We start from the raw sequence: 24,340 nt of genomic DNA, 5'->3' as shown, positions 1-24,340 counted from the left end.
CAATTGTGCGGTAAAACTAAATTGTCATACCTCCCTGTGTGATGCACACTAGAGTCCACTATGTAGAGGCCATTCTCATGTCGTCTAGACACATTGGCAAACCACTTGTACTCGAAGATGAAGGTATGAAAGGTTCTTAAATTAACATTTAGTATACTTTCAATAGTTCCATAGTACCTCGCTTCATCACTGTCTGTGTCAAAGTTGCCCATGATGGCACAATCCATGGTGGTTCTACGCTTGTCAATGTGGCACGTACAAAAGTGACGACCCTTTGACCAAATAGAGTTAAAGGAAAGACACTACAAAATAGAAAAATATCTATTATCAAATACATACTAAAGATAATTTCAAAAAAAAATTTACAACATGGTTTAGGTATATGAGTACTCTACCTTTGGTGCGTAGCCTCGTGCATACTCCCATTCTTTGCTGGTGATGTCTTCTTTGCGCGCTTTTTCCTCGGTCATTCTCTCATTAATCTACTCTGCAATAATGAGATATGGGAAACATGCAAGGTGTCTAGGCACTGGGGGTGCCCTCCTTCCTCCATGTGCTTGTTTCCATGCTTCTCTCTCTTGCAGACGCCTTGCCTTTGACACTGTCCACAAGTCCACCCACTTGGTCATAATCTTTGCATTGAGAATACAAAAGTTATTGACCACTCGGGATAGATCATTCATATCCATGTTAAGTAGTTTCCCCTTTCCACTTGGCAAGTACGAAGTCATCCTTGCATCTTCCTGGTCTGACCACATGCGAGGGGGCATTAAAGGATCAACTTTTGGAAAATACTCTAATATGTAAAAAAATGCCTCTTGAAAGATCCACCCTTCAGCCATACATGCCTTTGGTTGAGACCGTAGCCGCACAAAATCTTTGAGAGTCTTTAAAAGCCTCTCTAAGAAGAACATCCATCGTGCGTGCACTACTCCACATATAGCGATCTCCTCCATCACGTGAACCAAGAGGTGAATTTGACTAAGAAGGACCGATCAAGGAAATGCATCTTCAATGGCACACAGAGTTTCTATTGCAAGTGTTTGAGCAACAGAGATAGCATCTATTTTGATTTCCTTGGAGCTCACAAATCTGCAAGAAAACATACAAGGATACACTAAGTGCTAGTTGAATTATTGTGTACATAAAAAAGGTGTAGTTGAGTGGAGTCCTGTGGTGTACCTTACTAGCTCTTCTAGTTTGAAAATAGCATCCCTGACTTTCTTATCCTGACATATACACATACTCACGGACATAATGAACTACAATGTAAATCCGAGGAAGGGAAAGTGAGTGAAAGTCATACACCCAAACTATAGATATAATAGGGAGTATGAAGATTACTTGAAGCATCTTGTGCCAATCATGGGACTGCAACCCATACAATTGAACGTTTCCACCATCTTCGCTTTTGTGAAAGATCCCTTTAGCGACCTCATGTATCCTGTTGGTGTGCGAATAGAGGCAATGGAACCCTTCACCTTGTCTAGTTCTTATTTTTCTAGCATCCATGGTGCTTTAGGAAGCACAATATTTCCATTTTGGACACGACGTGGAGTAGCAGTGGTGGGGGGATGTTTTAAAAGCCTCAAATCCTCCCTTGCACCCAAAGAGTCCTTCTTGCCAATAATGTGGTCCCATGGGCTACATTTAGAGAGAGAGAGAGAGAGAGAGAGAGAGAGAGAGAGAGAGAGAGAGAGAGAGAGAGAGAGAGAGAGAGAGAGAGAGAAAGAGAAAGAGGAATATATATATATATATATATATATATGGAGAGAGAGAGAGAGAAGAGGGAAAGAGAGGGAGAGAGATAGAGAGAGAGAAAGAGGAAAGGGAGAGAAACTCTTTAGGGTTTAGGGTTATCTCTTTATCTCTACTCAAAACGATGGCTACATTACATATATGTATATATATTTGTGTGTACATATATATTTGTTTGTGCATGCACTAAGTACGGGAGCATAGCACCCGAAGGTTAGACACTTCCTCTTGGGAATAGTCCCTTTTTAATCGTGGCATTGCGGTCATTGATCCACTCCTGCATGGATTACCGCAATGTACCTTTGGTTTTACCACGATTGAGACTGTGATGATATCTAAAGAGGTGCCACTTGACCTTTGGCACTACTAGCCTCTACTTAAGCTACTAGTATGTATATGTATCTACGTGTTTGTGTGCTAATATACTTGTGTACGTATTTATAGATGAGCGAGTAGGAGCAAAAGCTTAATCTTTATATTGCTCTTTGTTATTGTAGATGTCAGACGAGGGACAACCTGGTAAGGAGCAGCCAACTGGCTCTTCTTTTGGTTGATTCACATCCTAGGTGGGCTCCCACCCGGGGTGGACATTGCCTCTAGTGGACTCAAGTCTTAAGTCAGTGAGAACAAGAAAAGAAATAAAGAACGTTTCTGGCTAGTTAACCCTAAACCATGAGTGTCATAGGTTTATTTTTGTTATTTGCAGGCATGGCCGGGCCTACAGCTACCCTTCTCAGGTTCCTCCATCAGTCGTAGATCCAGACCTACAACGGGCTCTCTTTTTATGAGATCGGTACTTCCGAGAGACAGAGAATTTGTTTGGTCTGTACACTCTGCAGCTTGCAAGATATGGTATTTCTCTGCAGACTACACCATGGGGGAGTCAGGGAGGGACTCCTTACCTACAGAGCCTCGCACCGACGGCACCTCAGTCTACAACCCCTTATTATCGTCCTACTCCCCTTCCATCGCAAGTTTCTACTCCCCTTCTATCTCAGGGTCCCACTCCCATCGCATCACAGGGTCCTATGCCACTCCATTCCACTCTTGCTTTTCCAAAACATCGTCAACAAACTTCCTCTAGCAGCGTGCATCGAGGCTCGTCTCAGGACAACGAGCGCCGTGAGAGACGAAGCGGCGGCGGATCTTGTGGTTTTGCATGTTTTGGTAGTGGCAGGGGAATGGAGTCCCCACTTTCAAAGTGTGCAGTCCCTGACATAGACAAGATATTTGATGCACCTTTGCTAGACACGCATGGGTGCTACTACAGGGTTAAATATGGCGGGGAAGCAGACTTAGGCATAGCACAAGGCAGGGCATTTCGATGCCATCTACAAATTCCTATACATTCAACGTATAAGAATTGTTTTATAAAGTTTAGAGACCAACTGCCCGATCATGCACGGTACATTGAGGACACACTGTTAGCTAGATTTCTAAATGCCCCCGATCAGCATTTTTCACAACAATGGTTGGAGGGCTACATAAAGACATTTTTGAAAAACAAGTAGTCCAGTGTGCGACACGCAGCAGCCAACTAGGTCAGAGACCCAGACAAGAGCTACTACAGTGGCAACATGGCAGACGTGGAGTGGCCCGTGGGCAATTCAAGAAAAGAGCGATCAAGCTGCAATGGGCTCATCATACAGACAACAACGCGAAGTTCACGCCAGACAAACTCCCATGCACTATGGCTCACGAGGCAAGGGAGCTTGGAAGGACAAATATGTAAGATAGATTAAATTATAACGTTGATTGGTGATTATTAAGATTGTAGTTGATGATTTGTTATTGTTATTGTTATTGATGGTCAAGTATCAGGAGCGACATACAGAATTTGATACTTGGCGATGGTGTTCGAAAACAACCACATCTCTCATGAGTAGTTCAACGCAGCGGTTGGATCACTACAAGCGGTAAGTTTAAACAAGTAAGTTTGTATAAACTATTTTGAGATTTTGATAATTGTCTAATTTGGTTTGGGTTTATGTAGAGTCAAGGTGATCAAACATACGTGCCTGTGGACGACGCCGAGATAGAGGAGGATTAGATAGAATAATATTTTGTCCAAAATTTTGTAAAGTCCCAATGTGACACAATGTATATACAACTATTTACTTTTTATTGTAACTTTTTTAAATAGTTGATCTTCTGCATATTAAATTGTCAAGGTAACGTAAATTCAATTTCAATTTGGTTTTTTTATACTCTTCCAAAAAAACAATTGATGTTTCATTGTTTATGCAGGTCAAAAATAAAGGTGCTCATTTGGGCCACCCAGTTTTGGGTGGCCCAAATGAGCACCTTTATTTTTGAATGGGCATGTAGTAGTGGCAATAAGCACGGTAATAGAAGCGACAACTATCGTGATAATAGTAGCGGGTATATTGCCGCAACTATTACTGTGCTTATTGCTGAGAAACCACTACCGCATCCATAGCCGCGGTTATTTTTCTCTCTCCTTTTTCCTTTGTTTTTCTGTGGCAATGCTAGCGGTGATAGACAACTCCTCTTATTGTGGGTGAAACACCACCCTCTAGCCAGCCCAAGTGCTATGATATTTGTATGAGCTGCTCTCCTTGAACTCCACCTCGTGCTGCTCTTCCACGGCTTCGACACATCAACGCTCGTTATCCCCTTTTCTTGCCTTAGTACTATTCTCTCTTCTCCTGATCTGCCACCCAAGTCTCCACCTGATCTCCTTCATGCATCGATATTCAAGCTTCTTTGGACACTGCAGTAGGTTGCCCTATAAGTTGCTTCACTCTCAAGAGGATCGAGATCCGCCTTGCCTCCCAGCTATTTTGACCACTCCAAGCTTGCAACACTCACCTCCCTCTCTCTCTCTCTCTCTCTCTCTCTCTCTCTCTCTCTCTCTCTCTCTCTCTCTCTCTCTCTCTCTCTCTGTGCTTCTACTCTGAACACCCTCCATGCAGTCCTTGAGCATAGCTCTTGCTTCATGCCCATAACAAGCTCTCATCTGCAACGTCCCCTTGAGAGCCTCTCTGTGTTGGCTACCCCTTCATGGACTTACCTGCAGCTCTCCCTTCTCTCTCTTTTTTTTGTTGGATGCCTTCTCCTTGAGCTTGTGGATTCAAGGGCCTTCTCAGAATGGCCCATGCTGCCCTCGATCTCCCTCCCTTTCTCTTCTCTGGCGCACCCCTCCCTTCACGTGCCTCCAATATGGCTAGCCTGTAAGTTGGTAACTTGAATAAACACTTTTTTTATATATTAAAAACTTTCTACCCCCTTCCCATAAAGCTTTTGCAACTTGCATATGATCTTCTCCTCTGGTGTGTGAACAATACTGGCTTTGGTTTGAACCTTTGCCTCAGCCATCAATGGTGAGCCAACGCCATTATGATAATTCTCCATGCCACGAGCAGACCCCACTGATGTAAAACTTCTGATATCAAAGAAGGAGGATTCGGCCCACAATAGAGAAGCCCCTAGGATCCTACCCTCAAAAGATTATATGAAGGTGAGACATAAGCATGCTTCGACACTTGCTCAATATCCATGCATGTCTGTTTTACTAGCTGGAGATTTTCCTATAGAACGATCAACTTTGAGCTTTGAAACATATTACAGACTGATCCAATGAACTCAACACTTGAAGCTTCCATCCAGATACATGTCAAGCTTGCTTTAACTCTTGCATTGGCATTATAAAAGTGACAAATCATAGCGTTTTTTGGGCTCTCGGATGCATCAGTGGCTGAGAGAGATCCGAGATTCATTAACGTGATTATATTTATTGTAAAGTGCAAATACATTGAGTTCCAAAGCAAACTTGATTCTAGTACAAGGGTTAGTTACAAAAAGGTTTGGCATCAAAAAATATCACTCATGCCTAAGGAGACATGCTAGTTGCATGTCCTTGACCATGATTGTTACACGCTTAGCATAGACAACACATAGGAATGTGTCCTCAAAGAGAGCAACCAAATAAGCCTTTGTAGCCTCCTAAATTGATTCTAGGGCAACTATAGACATCCAAAGCTTTGTGATGTAGCTTTGGAGCACCCCTCTACACGTCCGTGCAAATGGTGCCTTCCTTATAAGCAGGTCTCTGATCTTCTGGTAGTGTTGGATTACAATGAATGCTTTACAATAGAGTCGTGATCTTTGAGGTAGTTGCTGTGGCGGACTCTGAGCTCCTTGTGGATGTGGTATTTGCAGCTTCTTGTAGAATTTTGACTTGCGGTGGCACTTGAGGTGGCTCGGGGGACATCTTCATAAGGATTATAATCTTCATCATCGCCGCTGTGCTCATCAGTGATGGGTGGATCCAAAGGCATGGCACCCATCCCCTTGGGAAGTGACTTTTCGTCCACCTTTTAGTGGCCTGGTCTGGATGGTCTCGCATCCATCTCTCCTGGTAGCATCTTCCCGCCCACCCTTTGATTCACTAGGATCTCCTCCCCTTTCCATGGAGAATGCTCATCGGACGTGTCTGTCTCTGTGCGTTTAAGGTCGAGTAGGTCTTTTGGTTGCCGATTAGCATGCACCTTTTGCCTCCTGCACACCTCATTGGTCTTTGGACTCTTCTTTGCAGTTTGTTTATCCTTGCCATCTAGAAAGTGTGTTTGGGTACATCCTTAGAGCTTGTGATTTTCAGTGAGGGAGGGAGTGTTTTGTGTTTGTGATGGGGGGTTTTTCCATATTTATATAGGGGAGCCATATAAAGATGGGTTCACACAGTGGAAAAGATCCACTAAAAGGATGAGAAAATAATCTTTTGAAGTACAAAACAACAACAAAGTAGAGAGTACTTAAACACACAGAGCTAGACGTCTACTTGAATAATTTTGTAAACAATCAAACAATGAAAACACTTGATCCAAAAAACAAGAGGCTTGTGACACAAAAATCTATGCTGTAATAATCAAATTATGGGAATTACAAGTGCATCAAGTGTGTTTTTCCAATGGCTTTTCCATTATCATGAGATTCCAAGTACATCTACTGCCTCCTCGCCCATACTTTTCCCACCCTAGTCCTTGATGCTTGCCACACTGCATGCCATGCTGGACCTTGTGAGAATCTCCAGCACTCTAAGGAAAAAGCATGGGCTAGTCGACGGGCTTTTTTTGCCAAGCGTGATGACCGTGCACGTTCAATTGATAGTTTGTGTCCAAAAGTGGTACGGTAAAACCACTTGAACATTTCTTGAAGATAGAATGAGCACATTGAACCCCCTCCATGTCTTGTATTCTTGAAGTAGACACCTATGGCACGATAGTGCGACTTATCCATACCTTTCCTGCTCCAAATATCCAATGAACCATACATGTTCATAATGTATGCACCATGTGCATATAGAGGATATGCTGTTCATAAAGCCACAACACATTGATGATCAAAACTAAAGCATAGAACATACCGAGGTGGAATAACAAGCACTCACCATATAGTATGTAATTTTTGTTTCAACCAATGTTGTGAAGACCTCCTTTGTGAACTCCACCGCCAAAATTTGGAATTGTTGTTGCTTCTCATTGGCTGTGCTTGCAAGACATAGTATCTTCATCATCTTGTCAAATACAACCCAAACTTGCTGTCGGCTAAGCACAACACCTACATTGCTATCATTGCCTTGGGCAAAACCCTCTTCAAAAAGTGCCTTGCCTTAGTCAACTCATGGGCACTGGTTGGGCCACTTCGTGAGCGCTTGCATTGTTCTTCTCTGCAACAAAGGAGGTGTTGGTCCCATAAAAACCTATTTAATTTAAGAGCCCTTCCACTTTTGAGATAGGATCAAGCGACCTCTCCATATGCTTCATTGTAAAGGCATAATCAATATGAAGCTTTAATAAACGATCAAAGATACACATAAAAGCATGAAGTGTGTAAAAATGCACATTTTTGAGAGGGAAGTTAATGATAGGGTTCCATTCACTGTCTTTTGTGGCACAATTGGGCTCCTCCAACATAGAACATCGTAGCACCAAATTCTCCCACTCACATGTAATTTGTGAATTGTCATCTTCCTCTGCTTTGTCAATTGTTGTGTTTTTGCATGCATTCCCCTTATAGCCCTTAATGCAGAATGGACAAGAATACAAATCTCAAGCAAGCACTTCATGCGTCTCCTTGGGAACCTCAATAGAAACAAGCCACCAAATTTCTTTCTCCGACTGGACACTGAAAGATGGTACACAATCCTCATTGATAGCTATATGTTTTGCATGAAATAATGCCTCGTTCATGAGAGTAATACTCATCCTTTCTAGTCTTTTTTTCTTCACAATTTGACACTCGTCTACCTTGAGCACAAACACCAACTTTGATCCTAGCATTGCAAAATGTCCAAAACAACATATGAAAAACCATAATTTGGCAAAAAGAGACTGTGCATTATCGTAGCCTCACCATTAGGTGGTAGACCATAAAAATCTACCATTGCCATTTGAAGCTTTCTCAAATAAAAAGATATATTATTTGACATCAAGTAAGGAAATCCCTTGTCCACTGTGTGTGCACCTATGTTTGCATTTGGTACATTTCCTTACTTCTTTTTATGACTTGGTAAAGATGGATGATGGATTTGTCTCCTCTATGTGAAAATAGCCCCCTATTCAAAAGTACACATCCTTGTTCAAAGACTTCTTAGCAAGATTGACCTTAAGTAGTATAGGAAAAAAATTCTCAATAATTCCTCTTTCCCTTAACACTAGGTTGGTAACCTAACAGGACATAAAAGTGTCCTTTCAGGGTTTTGAAAAAAACCTCCAAAACCATAGTAGATCCACTCATTTTGTAAAATCCTTTCATGAGGTTATAGTTCAAGGCCTACTACACATGGAAAAAATAAGAAACTTGTAAAATTTCTCATCTTTTGGTCACACCAAGCCTCCAAAGTTGATGGACCAGTACATTTTCATCAAAACAGTCATTTCTTACGTTTTGTTGCATAAAAATAAGATAAGGGATTTTTGTAGGACTTGAGATAAATTCCCTAGTTAACTTCAATGGGTTGGTGATCAGAACATATGATTGCTTCTCAATCACTATTTTTTGTTTTGCCAAAATAAATAGGTATAAAAAAGTTGAATGTTTACCATTCTGCAAACCTATCATCAAAGTTTCTATAGCCACGCTCAATACAAATAATATATGTATGTTTTCTTAGTTCCCTATTGTCATTTAGGTTCATAAGGAGCCATGGAGCATGTCAAAAGAATAATACATCTCTTCCCAAGGGGAATCTTGGGGACAAAGATGAAGTGCTAAATACAGCAAACATGAAAAAACTGGGTTCAACATTATGAGTTGTAGAATCCCATAGAAACTATTCTAGCCAAATTTGATCCTTATGACTAGATATGGTTACTACCTACAAAATGCATGTAGTTGTCACAAGAAACTAACAATATTGAAAAAGCTATACTTGATACACTAGAGTGTTTCTTTTCTTCTATAATTGAAAAAATCAACCATCGTTGTCTACTATGCAAAATAGGGTATTAGGTGCCCCAAAACTCAAGGAATATTAGCTTTATGTTACAATATGCGACATAGAAAATCAAAACTGCATTTGGATATTGTGAAAGCCACCAAAAAAATCATAGAAGAGCTAAAATTGGCTAAAAAACAGGATTTGACAATTTTTGTAATTTGGTCATTACTTACAACTTTAAAATTTATTTCTCCCTAGAAGCATCAGGACATTTTGAGGACTACTAAAGATAGTTCTCTAGCATTATAGACCTCACAAACATGAATTCTAGAGTGGTATAGTTGCAAAAAGTTGAAAAAAGCCAAAAACAGGACCCGTTTTTTCACACAGTTTAGGTTGTGAAATGTTGTGCAAGGACAAGGTTAAAGATGAAATTGATATTCCAAAAAAATGTCAAGTTTTTTTCAGCTCATGAGACAAATTTCTAGACAGATAGCACCTCAAAATCCATTTTGAAACTCTTGACATAATTCAAGGAAAATGGTCACTTCACAGGACATAAAAGTGTCCCATTACCAACCTAGTGTTAAAGCATCCTTAAGGAAACCATATACTGCAATGTAGCCCTTATTACTAATTCCCACTTCATCACATGCCTTCCGCACATCAACATCGCTCACAAGATTTGAAAAATTCTGCATCAACTCCTTTGTAACAACATTGTTTATATATTCTGCATTTGGTGCTCATAGAAGGGCTACAACATTTGATTTATTGAGGCACAAACTCAAGAAATGGATGTGATCCTCCTGGCTATGGCCACCACACAGCTCTTGGATAAAATTCCTACAAGAAGGGACAAAATCATTAACACTCACAGAAGCAACTTAAAGCATAGATTGGAGCATAGAGAAATGCACCTTGTAGCTGTAACCCTTCTTTTGTGAGCACCACCATTGGGGGCTAAAGTCTCTATGGATGAGATGCTCTTCTTATGTTTCATTGCACCTAAGGGAGTCTTTTTAAGATGCAAGATCTTATCTTCAAGCTTCACAATCTTAGAATCTTTCTCTTCCACCTTTAGATTAAGAGTTTCCACTTTCTCCTCTATATGAATGATCCTTTTGCGAAATCCACTACTTGTATGGGAAACAAGTTGGCATTGATGCAAAGACCATTGTGAACTATCAGCTCCAACAATTGACAATAGGCTTGAAGTATCCAAGAAGACCTTGCTTCCCTCTACCTACATATGAATGATCTATATGAATGATCCTTTTGCGAAATCCACTACTTGTATGGGAAACAAGTTGGCATTGATGCAAAGACCATTGTGCACTATCAGCTCCAATAATTGACAATAGGCTTGCAGTATTTAAGAAGACCTTGCTTCCCTCTACCTACATATTGTAAGAATGTAGCAAGGCTATTGAATGTTGGATACACATTGATGGCTGTATCACTAGGGTAGAGGCAACCATGCACCCAAAGGTCCACATTGTTGTGACTTGCACTACGGCGTTGTTGTGCAGTTTGCAAGTAATGACACTTTGAGGGTGCGAAGTCCTTTGGTAGCCAAACATGTAGAGCCACTGTTTCCAAACTTGGCGATCTTGCTGTGGATGGGAGGTTTAAAATTGTAAGACTCGATTAAGGCAAAAAAAGATTAATCGCATCCATAAATAGAACATTAAGTTAATATGGTAATCTAATAACTGATGTAAGCAACACAAGTGCAAAATACCAAAAGTAAGTAGATTGATAAGATTCAAGAGGGCAAGTTACAAGTTAGGCATTATGACCTTATATAGGCTTAGAGTGAAAGGTGGCATTCAATGCTAGAAAGCAATTTCCATCACATGTGGGAGAAGGGTCAAATGTCTTGTGGCTATAGTGAATAGCATGTGACTATAAAGAAGCATATGCTTAGGGAAACCTATGAGGTGGGATGCATACATGCACATAATGGTGCATGGTTGGCATGCTTGGATTTAGGGGTTGGTTACGCATCGAGTGTAAGCTAAATGGATTACCCCAACACATGCCCCCATAAGCTGAAGCTTACATGAAGTGCCTGTATTTCAACCAAGGCTAATACGGGTTACTCTGAGCATTAAATGTCACCTTCTTATTGGTGGATAATATAGTGCTTGTCTACATATGAGTGTAATAGATTTGTAAAAAATCCAAAAAAACATCGTGCAAATGCATGGCATGGTGCTTACTAGAGCTTTTATAATCTCAAAATTAAATAACACATACATTTCTTTCATACTTGAAGAAAAGATCACGGCAGTGCTTTGTTCCTTGCCAAACTCCCTGTTGAGCCAGCAGAGGATCACACCCACATTTTTGCTCACACCCATCATTTTGTAACCATTGATTGTAATAAATGTCTTTCCGACACTAATTTTGATTTGAGCCATTCATTAAGTAACGGGACTCAATTGAGTTTCCAGCTTGTAATCCCGAAGTAATTTCACCTGTTGATGTAAATAATTAGAGATGTTCTCACCTCCAAGGCTGAGGTATATAAGCCAAAGTTTTGTAACCTAAGGGAGATTCAATTATTAATCAAAGTGAGTTTTTGAGAGCCGTGACTGTGTCTGAGAGAGAGAGAGAGAGTCTTATCTTCTTGCTACGCGAGCTACGGGGCCGCCATTGGAGAAGCGTCACCGCCATTGTGTTAGCAACGGTGAGAGCTACGCACAGATACCAAGAGTGCGCGCTATCGGCTTCTACGTGTGGTAAGTTCCTACGAGCTTCGGTGTGAGTTTTCTTCCAACTCGTGTGTCGGAATAGAGCGTGCAGCATATCTATAGAACCACAACGAGTAGAGCTACACATTAGTACCATCGGGGTCAAGTTTCGGTCACCTGTATTTTTTGGCCTGCCTTCATACGCGTTTGCCGCACGGAGTGGTTATAGGTTGATTTTGCAGTTCAAGTCTTTAGGGTGTTGTTCTTACCTAGTGTCTAGACTTCCCCTTGAGTTTGAGATCGATTCAATGATTCTAGATCCTGTTTCGTATAGCATTCGTTCGTAGTACGGATTTCAGTCACTTGCGTATTCTAGAACTTAGATTTGATTTCCTTAGTAGTGATTGTCATTAGAAGGTCGAGTAGGTGATTTGACACCCACCTAGTTGTTTCCATGCGCCTGCGGGTCAAGCTCCATCCTCGTCTGACAAATTCTGTTGTTGGTTGAGTTCTCGCTATTTAGCTTCCGCTAGCGGCGTAACCGCCTTAACATTTGGCGCCGCTGCCGGGGACGAGAGCCCTAAGTAGGTGACCTTAGACTAATCCTACGAGGTGAGTCGTACAAACTACTTTGTATACTTTAGTTAGAAAAGATCTAGGAGTGGTGGACTCCGAAGGTCTCGAGAGATACTAGGAAGTGGGGTATTCCTGGGTCTTCCGTGTTGACAGTATTTTTAGTTTAGCTTAGATTAGATTGTTTTTGATGGTGTTTAAGTGGTTGTTGACATAAAAAGCATTTGCTACTCCTTGTGTGGTAGTAAATCTCTTTATATTTTCAATTGCAAAAAATCCATTTTATGATTAGAAGTAGCTTAGGTAGGGCCTGATTTGATCCTGATCTAGAGCTATCAATTGGTGTTCTATTTGCTTGATGTGTTTGATTGCATGTTAGATCACTGAAAAAATATGCAATAAACAAAGTTCAGGAAAATTTTCTGTGTAACTGATTGTTGCTGAGCACTTAAAAGAGCTATTGGAAGAGTTCTGTGCTGAAAAACTGGAAATCTGCAACTTTAGACATCATACGCGTATGATGTCTTAGGACCTAAACAGAGACTAAAATGGAAAATTTACATTGCCAGAGTGTTTAGAAGGGGGGTTTTACCCGAAGATCAACTTAAACAAGAGCATTAACACTCAAAGAAACCCAAAAAGACAAGTCGGAGTCCAAGAAACGCAAAGAATAGGAAATTTTGGATTCAAATCTTGTTTTTACATTCAAACCTGACAAAAACACTTGAAACTCAATTATAAACATTGGAGAAGGCTTAAAACAAAAAATAGTCAAAATCTGGGACAAAAGACATCATACGCGTATAATGTTTTTTGGCACATCCACTGCTTATTTTTGATATCTGACCTGACAAGATTGTTACAGGCACTGTTGGAAGCATAAATATCAAGTTTGGACCCAAATTGATGAAAAAGACATCATACGCGTATGATGTCTTTGACCTAATTTTGGACATATTTTGATACTTTGCTAACACAGATCCATTGTAATAGCTGTCTAGAGGTTATATTTCAAGTTTCATCCCATTTGGATCACAATTGACCCAAAAAACAAGTCAAAAGCGGAAAATTGCCAAGAAAAGCCTAAATTAGCCATAACTTGCTCAAACAGAGTTCAAACTGAATTTTGTGAGTGAACAGAGCATAAAGGGGCCACTGAGAGTGAGCATAACCAAAATAGTCAAAATCTGTGAAAAAAGACATCATACGCGTATAATGTTTTTTTCAGCATAACTGCGACAAAATTCTCACTTGATGAAACAGAAGTTGTCCAACTGACAAGATTAAACAATTGACCAAGTATCAATCAGTTTGGATCAATTCTGACCACAAAAACTTGAGGAAAACAAATTGCCGAGACGGAAAAGTTAAAGTCCTTTAGGGGAATTGATGAATTTGAGATCGGGCAGGAATCTCCGAAATAATCAACCAAAACAAGGGGAACCAGCAAGTGTCATATCAACCAAGGGAAGTGTAAACCAAAGTTGGGTGCAACCATTAAAGCCGATCTTTGAAGGAAGTGTCTTTGATACTTCTTCGGAGAGATCTTACGAGATTTTCACCGAAAACTTGGAACACTTGAACCTGAACAACAGAGAAAATATGGCAGCAGGATCATCAAACCCTTCCGCCACCATGAAGCTATTGTTCATAAAATACCAGTACGACAATGAGCAAGGTGCCAAGATCTACAAAGATGGAATGGACCGCTACTGTGTAAAGATAGAAGAGAGACCTAGTGAGTTCAAGGACTTAGTGCCTGTGAGCTATAGCGGAGATAGATATCTAGATGACGAGGGTACCATGTACTTGGTAGTCCTAAACCCTAACATTGTGGACAAGTGGGGATTGATGGGCACCAAAGCCAAAATAGATGAAGAACTCGAGGAGAAAGCACCAATAATGAACTTCCCTAATGCGAGGTTAAGAAGAGAGAATGAAACTACAAGGATCAACACTGATAACATCTATGTGGGGCTATACAAATATAATAATGGGGAGCAAGATCTCTATTATAGATGTGAAGAACCCTACACCGGAGAGTTGACAGACCAAAAAAGACTCTATGTCTTTACCTACACAAAGGGATCAGAAGTGAAAATTGCTGCTTACGATAAGTATGGCAGGCAATACTCAACAATGGGCAAGAAAGAATTAGAAGGATATACATACTTTGGGGGACCACTACATCAGTATTATGTTACTTCTAGCGCACATAGACCAGCACCAACAACTGGAGTGCAAAACTCAATGACAACAGGAGGACAAAGAACTCACGTTGCTGACTCTTTCAGCCAACCTTGGGACTCGAAGCTCGGACCAATGGGATCATTACATTCCAGAGAGTCAATGGAGACTAATCGAGGTAGTGCAGTTCCAATCCCCACCTATACCACTCCAGGTCCAAGGTTTGAAGCGGAACCATCACATTTACCTCCCAGTAGTAGATTCAGGGCAGAGGAACCGACAAGGGTAACCCATGAAGTCCATGATGCTAGAGAAAGCTTTAGCCGAGACACAGGAGCAATGAGATTGGTAGCAGATCATAGACGTATGAGACCATCTCAAGTAGCCAAGTGTATGCCAAAGAAGTATGGTGGTTCAGGAGATCCGTATGCACATGTGTCACTCTTTAAGCAAGTCTTAAGAGCTGAGCAGATAACAGATTTCCATACACAATACGAGGGATTTGGTCTTACTCTAGAAGGTACTGCATTGACATGGTTTCAACCAATGAACATAGGGGGATTCCATGACATTGACCATTTGCTAAGAGAGTTTTCTAAGGAATTCTCAAAACGAGGGATTAAGCACAATACGGTCTCACAAATATATGCTTTTAAACAGAGAGAACACGAAAAAGTGAAGGAAGCTTCACTTCGCTTCAAACAATACATTGAGAGATGTCCAGTACGTGAACGACCACAAGATGACAGACTATCTGTTCTCTTTATTGAGGGACTGAGGAACGACACTCTCAAGAAGGACTTGCACTTGAAAGCTTGTACAAGTTTCGAGCAAGTAACGAGAGAGGCATTGTACTTAGTGGATAACTGTACGGTTTATGGAGAGGTGTCAGCGGATACAGATTTTGCATCCAGTAGCTCCTCCTCCGTAGCGAGCGAGACTACCACTAAAAAGAATGTTCAAACAACAACCATGCCAAATGTAGATCAAATGATAGAAGATGCTCTAAAAAGGATGGCACCATACCAAAAACCATTGCCAAAAACACTGAAATGGTGTGCTATTGAACAAAAATGGACAAATCATCCAACAGAGAAGTGTTATTACAACAAAGGGTATGTAAGGGAGCGCCAATATGCACCTCCTGCTCAATTAGCACCACCTCAGATACATCCAGTACCTCGATACCCAACAGGAAGTGTACCAGGACCTATGGGGATAGAAAGACCGCAACCGGTATTGGGACAACAACCACCTTTACCAGGAGCAAGACCAGTGGGCATTAGATATGCACCAACCTTAGAGAATCAGGAAGAACAAGCCTTAGTGCCTGTTCAAGCCTATTATGAAGAATCGGGTGCACACATGTCTCCGACAGTGTATTACCCACCAGAAGAACCAAAACAACCAGAACCATGGGGCATGATGGGGAATGTTGGAACACCAACAGTTAGAAGTGCTTCTGATGAAGAGAGATACAATATGGACGCAAGAACATTGATGTTCATAGCTCATGGAGGGTTAACAGGACAAAGACCATCCTATCCACAAAGGACGAATCAAATGGGACCAAGACCAGCACTAGGACCCTGTTACAAGTGTGGGGGTGACCATTTGATGAATGTTTGCCCACATACGGAAATCATTAGAATTAACGCTGATTGCACTGAGTGTGGGGTTACTCACTTCATTGAGGATTGTTCAAAGAATCCAAACAAAGTGCAAAAGACGACATTGAATATGCTAGAAACTATTCCTACCAGCAGTGGGTCTGAAAATGAAACTCTGATACCAACGCAAGTTGTTACTAGAGCTCAAGCTAAGAAAACCACTAGAGAACCTGAGAATGGAAAGTTAGCGACTGAAGTGGTTAGTCAAGGACCGCGGAGTCAGAAAAACACATGGAAATCTAGAAAAACACGCATGAAGTTGAGAAAAGAACGTGAAGACGCTATTCTAGCTGAGGAACTAAAGCAAACTAAAGCTAGATTAGAAAAACTTGAGAGTCAAAACGGGAAACGAGAGATGAGCCCGGAAAGAACGAAACAAAAGAGTATCAAAGAAACAATGAGCTTAAGCTCAGGGGCATCAGTGCTAGTCGACAAAGTACACGAACCATTGGACGCACTGATGAGAGCTTACGAAGGTAGGTTAAAGAACAACCAAACACAAGAACAGAGGTGGATGACATACCCAAACGCGGAATTGGAAAAGCCGAGACCTGAAATGTGCCAGAGAATGATCGAGACTGCACAAGCCTTATTAGAACCACCAAAAGAAACAATGAATTGTGGAAAGGAAAACCCAATTCAACAAGAGACTATCGTTTCACGGGTAGCTAAAAAGACTCCCAGTGCACAAAAGCCTGAAAATACACAAAAGGATGACCGCATAGTATTGAACACAACCGATCAGGAGATAGAGAGTTTTCATCCAGTCATACAGAGGAGTTTCGGAAAAGATGAGGATTACAATGAATTTTGGAAACAAGTGAGAGAGGCAAACTTTGCAAACGAGCTAAGTTGCCAAGCTAATCAGACAAATTGGGAAAAGGACATCAGGAATCCTCCCATAGTGGAATTTGAGGCAGGATCTCAAGTGGACTTGGATCTGCAATCTTACTGGGGAGATGGGGGCTCTGTTAGAACAATGGAGAGCAAACCTCATTCACTGAAAACCTTACCTTCATACTTAGGAGAGTATGAAGCAAAATCCGAGATTAGAGCACTTCCCTCACGAAAAATCTCATCAGAAAAAGTCATGGACTCGCAAGGATTGATAGAGATTTTGTCTAGCTTGTCCGTTTGCTTGTGGATGATACGGGGCTGATTTCCTATGGATTACCATGAATTCATCTAGAAGGATCTCTATCACTTCATTTATGAAATGTGTGCCTCGATCACTCACAATTTCTATTGGCAATCCATATCGTACAAAGACGTATTTATAAAGAAATTGTGTCGTGGTCCTGGCATCTGCTTTTTGAGTTGCCTTTGCTTTGACCCACTTTGTTAGATAGTCTGTAGCCACAATGATGTATTGTGCATGAGTCTTATATGCAGGAGGTGAAATGGGTGCGACATAATCAATCCCCCATTTTGCAAAAGCTCTTGCCCCCATCATTGGTCTAAGCGGCATATCATCTCTTTTAAGTGGTACTTTGGTCCGCTGACAGTCATCACACCGTTTAACGTATTCCTCAGCGTCCATATGTAATGTTGGCCACCATATTCCTGCGGCTAAGACAAGTTTTGCTGTCTTATCACCTGAGAAATGGCCTCCACCTACTCCTCCATGAGCTTACTCCAGGATTATCACATACTCAGACTCTGATGCGCAAATCCTAAGCTGGTTGTCTTTACCTCTCTTATAGAGTTGATCTCCTATTAAAGCGTACTCTCTAGCTTCTGTCTCTACAGATTTCTGACGAGCTTTTGACGTTCCTTCTGGGAAAGTTCTATTTGTGAGATATTCAACAATATACTGACTCCATTCTGGAGTGATCATTATCTGATATAATGTCGAATACTCGGCTGGCGGTTTTGATGAACATACAATACATACAGTGACATATTCATGTACGCTTTCTTTCATTCCTGGCCAATAGACTCCCAATTGTAACAAATTCCTATATGTGTTCCTTCTTGAACAATGAAATGCACATTTTTGAACATGTGCTTCGCGCAGATATATACTATATTCCTCAGGATTGATGCATAGTCGTAAAACATGATCATTTCCCAATTCATACAACCTTCCTGCAACCAATTGAAGATTCTTGGATTGCTGAATAGCAATATGTTTCAGGTTGTATTCTCTTCTATCAAACTCTCCTCCATAGGTTAATAGGTTAATGACATTTTGAGACCACCTCGGTATCATTTCTATGTTGAACAAGTACGCGTCTGGCATGTCGTCATCTACTCCTATAGGGTCTTCTCCATTCGTCAATCGCGAAAGATGATCAGCTCTAAGATGTGTTTTTCCTTTCTTTACTACTACCGTGAAGTCGAATTCCAGTAAGATAATGAACCATCTCACTATTCTCCCGGTATTGCATGGTTTATTCACTAGGTAGAGCAAGGCTTGGTGATCCGTAAAAAACACAAACTTGTTGGCTAGAAGATAATGCCGAAATTTCTTCACAGCATAGATCATTCCTAATCCTTCTCGCTCTGTTGTGGTGTAATTCTTCTCTGCATTGTTGAGCTGTCGACTGGCGTAACAGATAGGAAAATCCATGTTTCCTTCTTCTGGCTGAGCCAGAATACATCCTATTGCATATGCCGAAGCATCTATATGCACATGGAATATCTTCTCTCAATCTGGTGATTTCAAGACTGGAGCAGTAATGAGTGCCTCTTTCAATTTCTTGAACGATTCCTCACACTCCTCTGTCCATTCAAAGTTCACTATTAGCCTGTAAAGTGGTTGGCCTATTATAGCGTACATGTAAATGAATCGTCTATAATATCCGCAATGTCCCATAAAGCTCTGCACTTGTTTCGCATTGGTTGGTCTAGGCATATCCACTATAACCTTTATCTTCTCTAAATCCGTGGATATTCCGTTTTGTGAGACAATATGTCCCAGAATTCTGCCCTGTCGGACCATAAACACACATTTCTCAGGATTGAGACAAATGCGATATGTCCTACATTTCTCAAATACTTTTCTTAGGTGTTCTAGATGCTCATCTCTCAGAAGAGAATGTACACACAAGTCATCCATGTATATTTCTAGAAACAACCTTAAGTATTCTTTCAAAGCATGCGTCATCAGCCTCTGGAAGGTTGCGGAAGCATTGGTTAGACCAAAAGGCATAACCCGATAAGCATAAATTCCCCACTCCGTTGCAAAAGCTGTTTTATGTTGATCTTCTGGCGCTATGGCTAGCTGGTTATATCCTGAAAAACCATCAAGAAAGGAGTATGTTGTTTTCCTTGATACACGCTCTAGAACATGATCAATTATCGGCAGGGGATAATTGTCCCTGATGTTGCAGCATTCACTTTCTTTAAGTTGACACACACTCGGAGTTTTCCGTTCTTCTTAGGTACTACCACAATCGGAGATACCCAATCGGTGTGTTCAATCTCGTATATGAATTCAGCTTCCATTAGCTTATCTATCTCTTCCTTGATTCGCTTAGCAAAAGTATCATTATATGTGTATGGTCTCTGTCTGCTAGGCTTTGCGTCTTGTTTCAGTGGGATTGAGTGTTGGCATATCGATGGGTCAACTCCCTTTAAGTCCTTATAAGACCATGCAAACACATCCCTATACTCTCTGAGAAGACTCAAAAGTCTCTCTTCCTCGCCTGGAGACAAATCTGTGGCTATGTAGACCGGTCTAGGTGTCTCCGGTCCTTCATAAGATTCGTTCTCCTTCCTCTCTCGAATAGGTGGGGTTAATATCACCTTCCTATTCTCTATTGTGAATTTCCTATAGTGAGAGGGAACATCCATGTTTTCCTTGATTTTGACGTTTTCGTCCTCTCCACTCTCAATTTCTGTCGTCCAAACTTCCTTCAGAGTTTTCTTGAGCTCTCTGTACTTGTTTCTACGTTCTAACTTGGACTCCGTGTATTCTCTGTTGCGCTTGTTCTTTTCTGATTTTTCTGTTTGAGTTTTCGTTCCATTCTTTTGAACTTGATTTCTTGAGCCTCTTTTGTCTTTTCGTAAGCTCTTTTGATCACTGCCTCTCATTCTTCCAGAAATCTTATCCTTAACACAATCTTCAGCCTTTACTAGCATTAGGAATTGATTTTTTCCTCTTATTCTAGGCATCGGATTGGTTCTAACCCCTTTTGTTTTTTTCTTTGCTCTATAGTGTTTCTGGCGTTGTTTAGTTTGGTTCGGAAAATCATAAAATCGGACATCCATTACAGTTTCTTCGTTTCCGCTTGAATTGTCCGTTGACTCGTTGTCTGCTTCATTTCCCCACTCTGGATGATTGGGAATGTCGTGAAACACCTCTTCTTCATCTTCCTTTTCCAGTGTATCGTTCTTTTCAGTTTTTTTTTCGAGTATAGTTCGCAACATGAAATACGGAACCACGTCGTACCCGTCCTTGTCGCAAAATTTCATTGTGGGACCATCCGGAATTGCACAAACATCTAGGGTTGCTAGAATGTGTGTCCACTCTAATGGTTCAAACGTATCCTCTGGAAAGGGTTCTCCTACATAAGTTTCGTCTTCGATAGCCCTTTCTAAAACACATTCTTCTCGTTTCAGACTTCCACATTTCGAAGCTCCACACATCCATAACTCCTTGGGTTTACCTAACCAAGCTGGAAATTCGGATCCCGCCAAAGTAGCTGAATCAAACTCCTCTACCGGTGTTCGGTTCACATCTTTGTAGCTATGGTCTTTCAGGTTCACACGTGTAGTGGTTTCCATATTTCTCAAGTATATGTGATCGTAGCCCCAATCTTGGACCATTTTCAACTGTCTCATGAATGGTCTTCCCAGTATGATATCATAGTTATTCTCCTTGCCAAAATCGACAATAGCAAAAGTATGTTCGTATTCAATGCCGCAAGAAGTCACTACAACTTTCTCTAATAACCCCATAGGTTTCTCCATGTGTCCATCTGCTAATTGGAGTTTCAACCTAGTCTTCCTTATTGCTGGTTTCCCCCATTTTTTCCAGATTTCTTTTGTAGCAATGGCTACCCCTGCTCCGCTGTCTAGTATTGCCATCGTCTTCACTCCGTGGAATTCAACTGGTAAGGTTGTATTCCCCTCTTCACCGTCGCAATACTCTCCGACCTTGTTTAAGGGTACAGGCTTAGCGTTCTTTTGTGGCTTGCTCAGCTCCTCTATGCTCTCTTGCAATCTCGATGTTGGATCTTTTATCCTGAATTTCTCCAAGCATTTTCCTACAGTGGTCCACATATGTGGTCTTAGCCTCAAAAGCTCAGCTAGAGTGAACAGAAACCTATGCCATAAAACACCTTTGATCCTCATCACTTGAGTGATGGAGGGTAGGTAAGATTAGTACGTTAGGAGTGTTTCTGTTTTAGAGTTGAGTGATTAGCAAAGTTCTCTTTTCCCACTGATGTGCCTCCTGGAGGTATTCCTTTTGTTTCCTAGTGTGTACAGGAACGTGTTGCTATTGATAAGATTTGGACCTTCATGGAATCTTTCTCTCGTTCACACTTCAAATCAAGCGCGACCATCGACACAAACAGGTGTTTCTTGTCCATTAGCATTGCCCTTATCTTTTTGCATCCATGTTTGTCTGCTTTGATTGTGATTGGTAGCATAATATTCAGCGCATTTGCTTACTATCAAACATTTAATTTAATGTAATGTTTTGTCATAAAAGACGACTTCGGAGACTGAAATGCCTATAAGGGGGCTTTTTAGCTAAACTGATGACTTTTTAAGTTGAAAACTAGTTAGCAGGGCTTAGGACACTAGCACAAAGCATTCTTTGCACAAAAAGACCAACATTTCAAGAGAAGACATCATACGCGTATGATGTCTCACAACATGATTTTCACATCCATTTCAACATTTGAGTGCATAGCCTTATTCAACATGTTAATCACATCCTATGAACCAAGTATCATGAGAATTGGAGTTAGAAAACCCAAGGAAAACCAAAAAGACGCAAAGTCGGCCATAAAATTGATTTTTGGTCCTAATTTTGTCAAAATAACTCCAAACTCATTGAAACTTTGTAGGATTGTTGATTAACACATCTACAAGCTATCTGGAACCAAAAAGCACCATTTTGACACAAAAGACATCATACGCGTATGATGTCTATTTGCACTTTCAGAGCCAAAAATGCTCATTTGTAATCTTACATCCATTATATATATCTAATACATGCTACATATGAAGTTTGGAACCATTTGGTCAAGTGGATCACCCCATTAGCCCAATTAAGAGAAAATCCTTCATACAAAGCCTATTTTTGTCCCAAATCCAACATATTCAAGTCCAAACCAAGATTTGAGTATAAACAGTCCTTCACTAGCACATGGAGAGTCCACAGAACCAATCCCATGAAAAATTGATGAAAAAGACATCATACGCGTATGATGTCTCCAGAGCTATTTTTAGTCCAAATTCTATCCAAACTTGATAAATCCTCTGAATAAGCCTATCTAAAGCCAAAACCAAGCTTATAGAGAAAATTGGTCCAAAAATGCACTAAAAGACATCATACGCGTATGATGTCTCACTATGTGATTTTGGCACCTCAGGGTTTCAACCACCAAACAAAAGTGTTCTACATGCCATTTGAAAGTAATCCACCAAGTTTTACCCAATTTGGATCATAAAATCCAATTCCCTTTGAAAATTTTGCCAAGAGCCTGAACCGGACTAAACTGGCCAAAACTTGACCAAATGGGATCCAAACTCAAATCCAAGCATATGATACTCATGTATACACTATCAGTTACAAGCACAACCAATATGAAGTCATTCTGACACAAAAGACATCATACGCGTATGATGTCTCAAGCATGTTTTTGAGCCCAGTTTGCATATTTTTTCACCTACATTGCATCCTTAGGCCCTGAATAGCTCATGTTTCAATTTTCAAGTCATTTGAATAGTTAAAAGCTTCATTTCGGCTTTCAGTACTAAAAAGACGCTAACTTCTAAAATTGGAGTTACAAGATCCATGGATTCCGCTAAGTCATCGGCAACTAAGAGAAAAAGACCAACCATCAAGGATGCTCTTGCAGAAGCAGAACCTTTTGATATTCCAACAGAAACCCTCAAGCCAACCAAGACTTGGGTGGAGGAAGCAGTACTAGAAAAAGAGGGAATAAAGATCTACCAGGGGACTTTCAGAGATCCTCAAGGGCAATCGGTCGATGTACCTATGATCCCACGAGAATTAGTGGATTATAGCAGATCAGAGAACATCAGCAGATACCTGGAAAAGGCTGACTTGCACAGGTTCTTCACCTCGAGACCATCAGGTGTAGACACAAGAAGAGTGTATGAGTTGGCAACATCCATTCAGAAGGATGGGAAAGCCACGTTGACAGCCATGGATGGAGAAACAGTTGAAGTACAGATCACTCCACAGCTCATTGCAGATGCATTGAAGCTGCACAACAAAGGGAGTTCTGTCAGAGAAAGAAGGGAGTCCATAGAGGTCTATGGATCAAAGAAACAAAATACAACCTACGGAGATATGGCAGATCAACGAGCGGCAACCCTTTGCCGATTATACAACCAGTTTTTCCATATGTGCAGTAAAAGATCGAAGAAGTATACTACACCACCCCATGCCATTGCGACAACCATCACATGGGCACTGAAGAGCAACATGCCAAAAGAGGTGAATTATGCTCAATACATCCACTACAAGTAATCGCCATGCACAACCAGAAGCCAAAGTACATAGGAGGAGGAGAAATCCTAACAAGAATAGCTTATGAAGCTATTGGAGCTAGGGATCAAGGGCCACGGGTTCCCTCCCAGAATGAGTGGCTTAGAGAAGCCGATGAAGAGAAAGAACAGCAAGAAGTATCCAAGAGGGCGTCCACAAGAGCACACCGAAAACTAGAAATAGTTTCAGAACCTGAAGAGGCTGTGGACGAGCCGCTAAAGAAGAAAGCGAAGAAGAAGGCTAAGAGCTCTAAAGGGGGACTTTGAAGAAATGTGGGTGCCAGACCCCACTAAAGTCGGAACTAGCTTTTCCAGGCCACATGTTGATCAATATGATCAATATATTAGAGCTTATG

At 41.0% G+C, this 24,340-nt stretch overlaps 1 pseudogene; it reads right to left on the bottom strand.

Moving 5' to 3' along the window:
• The window catches only part of LOC147443411 (uncharacterized), a 39,294-nt pseudogene that overhangs the window by 178 nt on the left and 14,776 nt on the right, over positions 1–24,340 (bottom strand).

Source organism: Adiantum capillus-veneris, chromosome 14 (genome assembly GCF_014529385.1).
Source record: "Adiantum capillus-veneris isolate H3 chromosome 14, ASM1452938v2, whole genome shotgun sequence".
In the NCBI taxonomy this organism is placed as follows: Eukaryota; Viridiplantae; Streptophyta; class Polypodiopsida; order Polypodiales; family Pteridaceae; genus Adiantum; species Adiantum capillus-veneris.
This window is presented reverse-complemented; position numbering and strand designations above follow the sequence as displayed.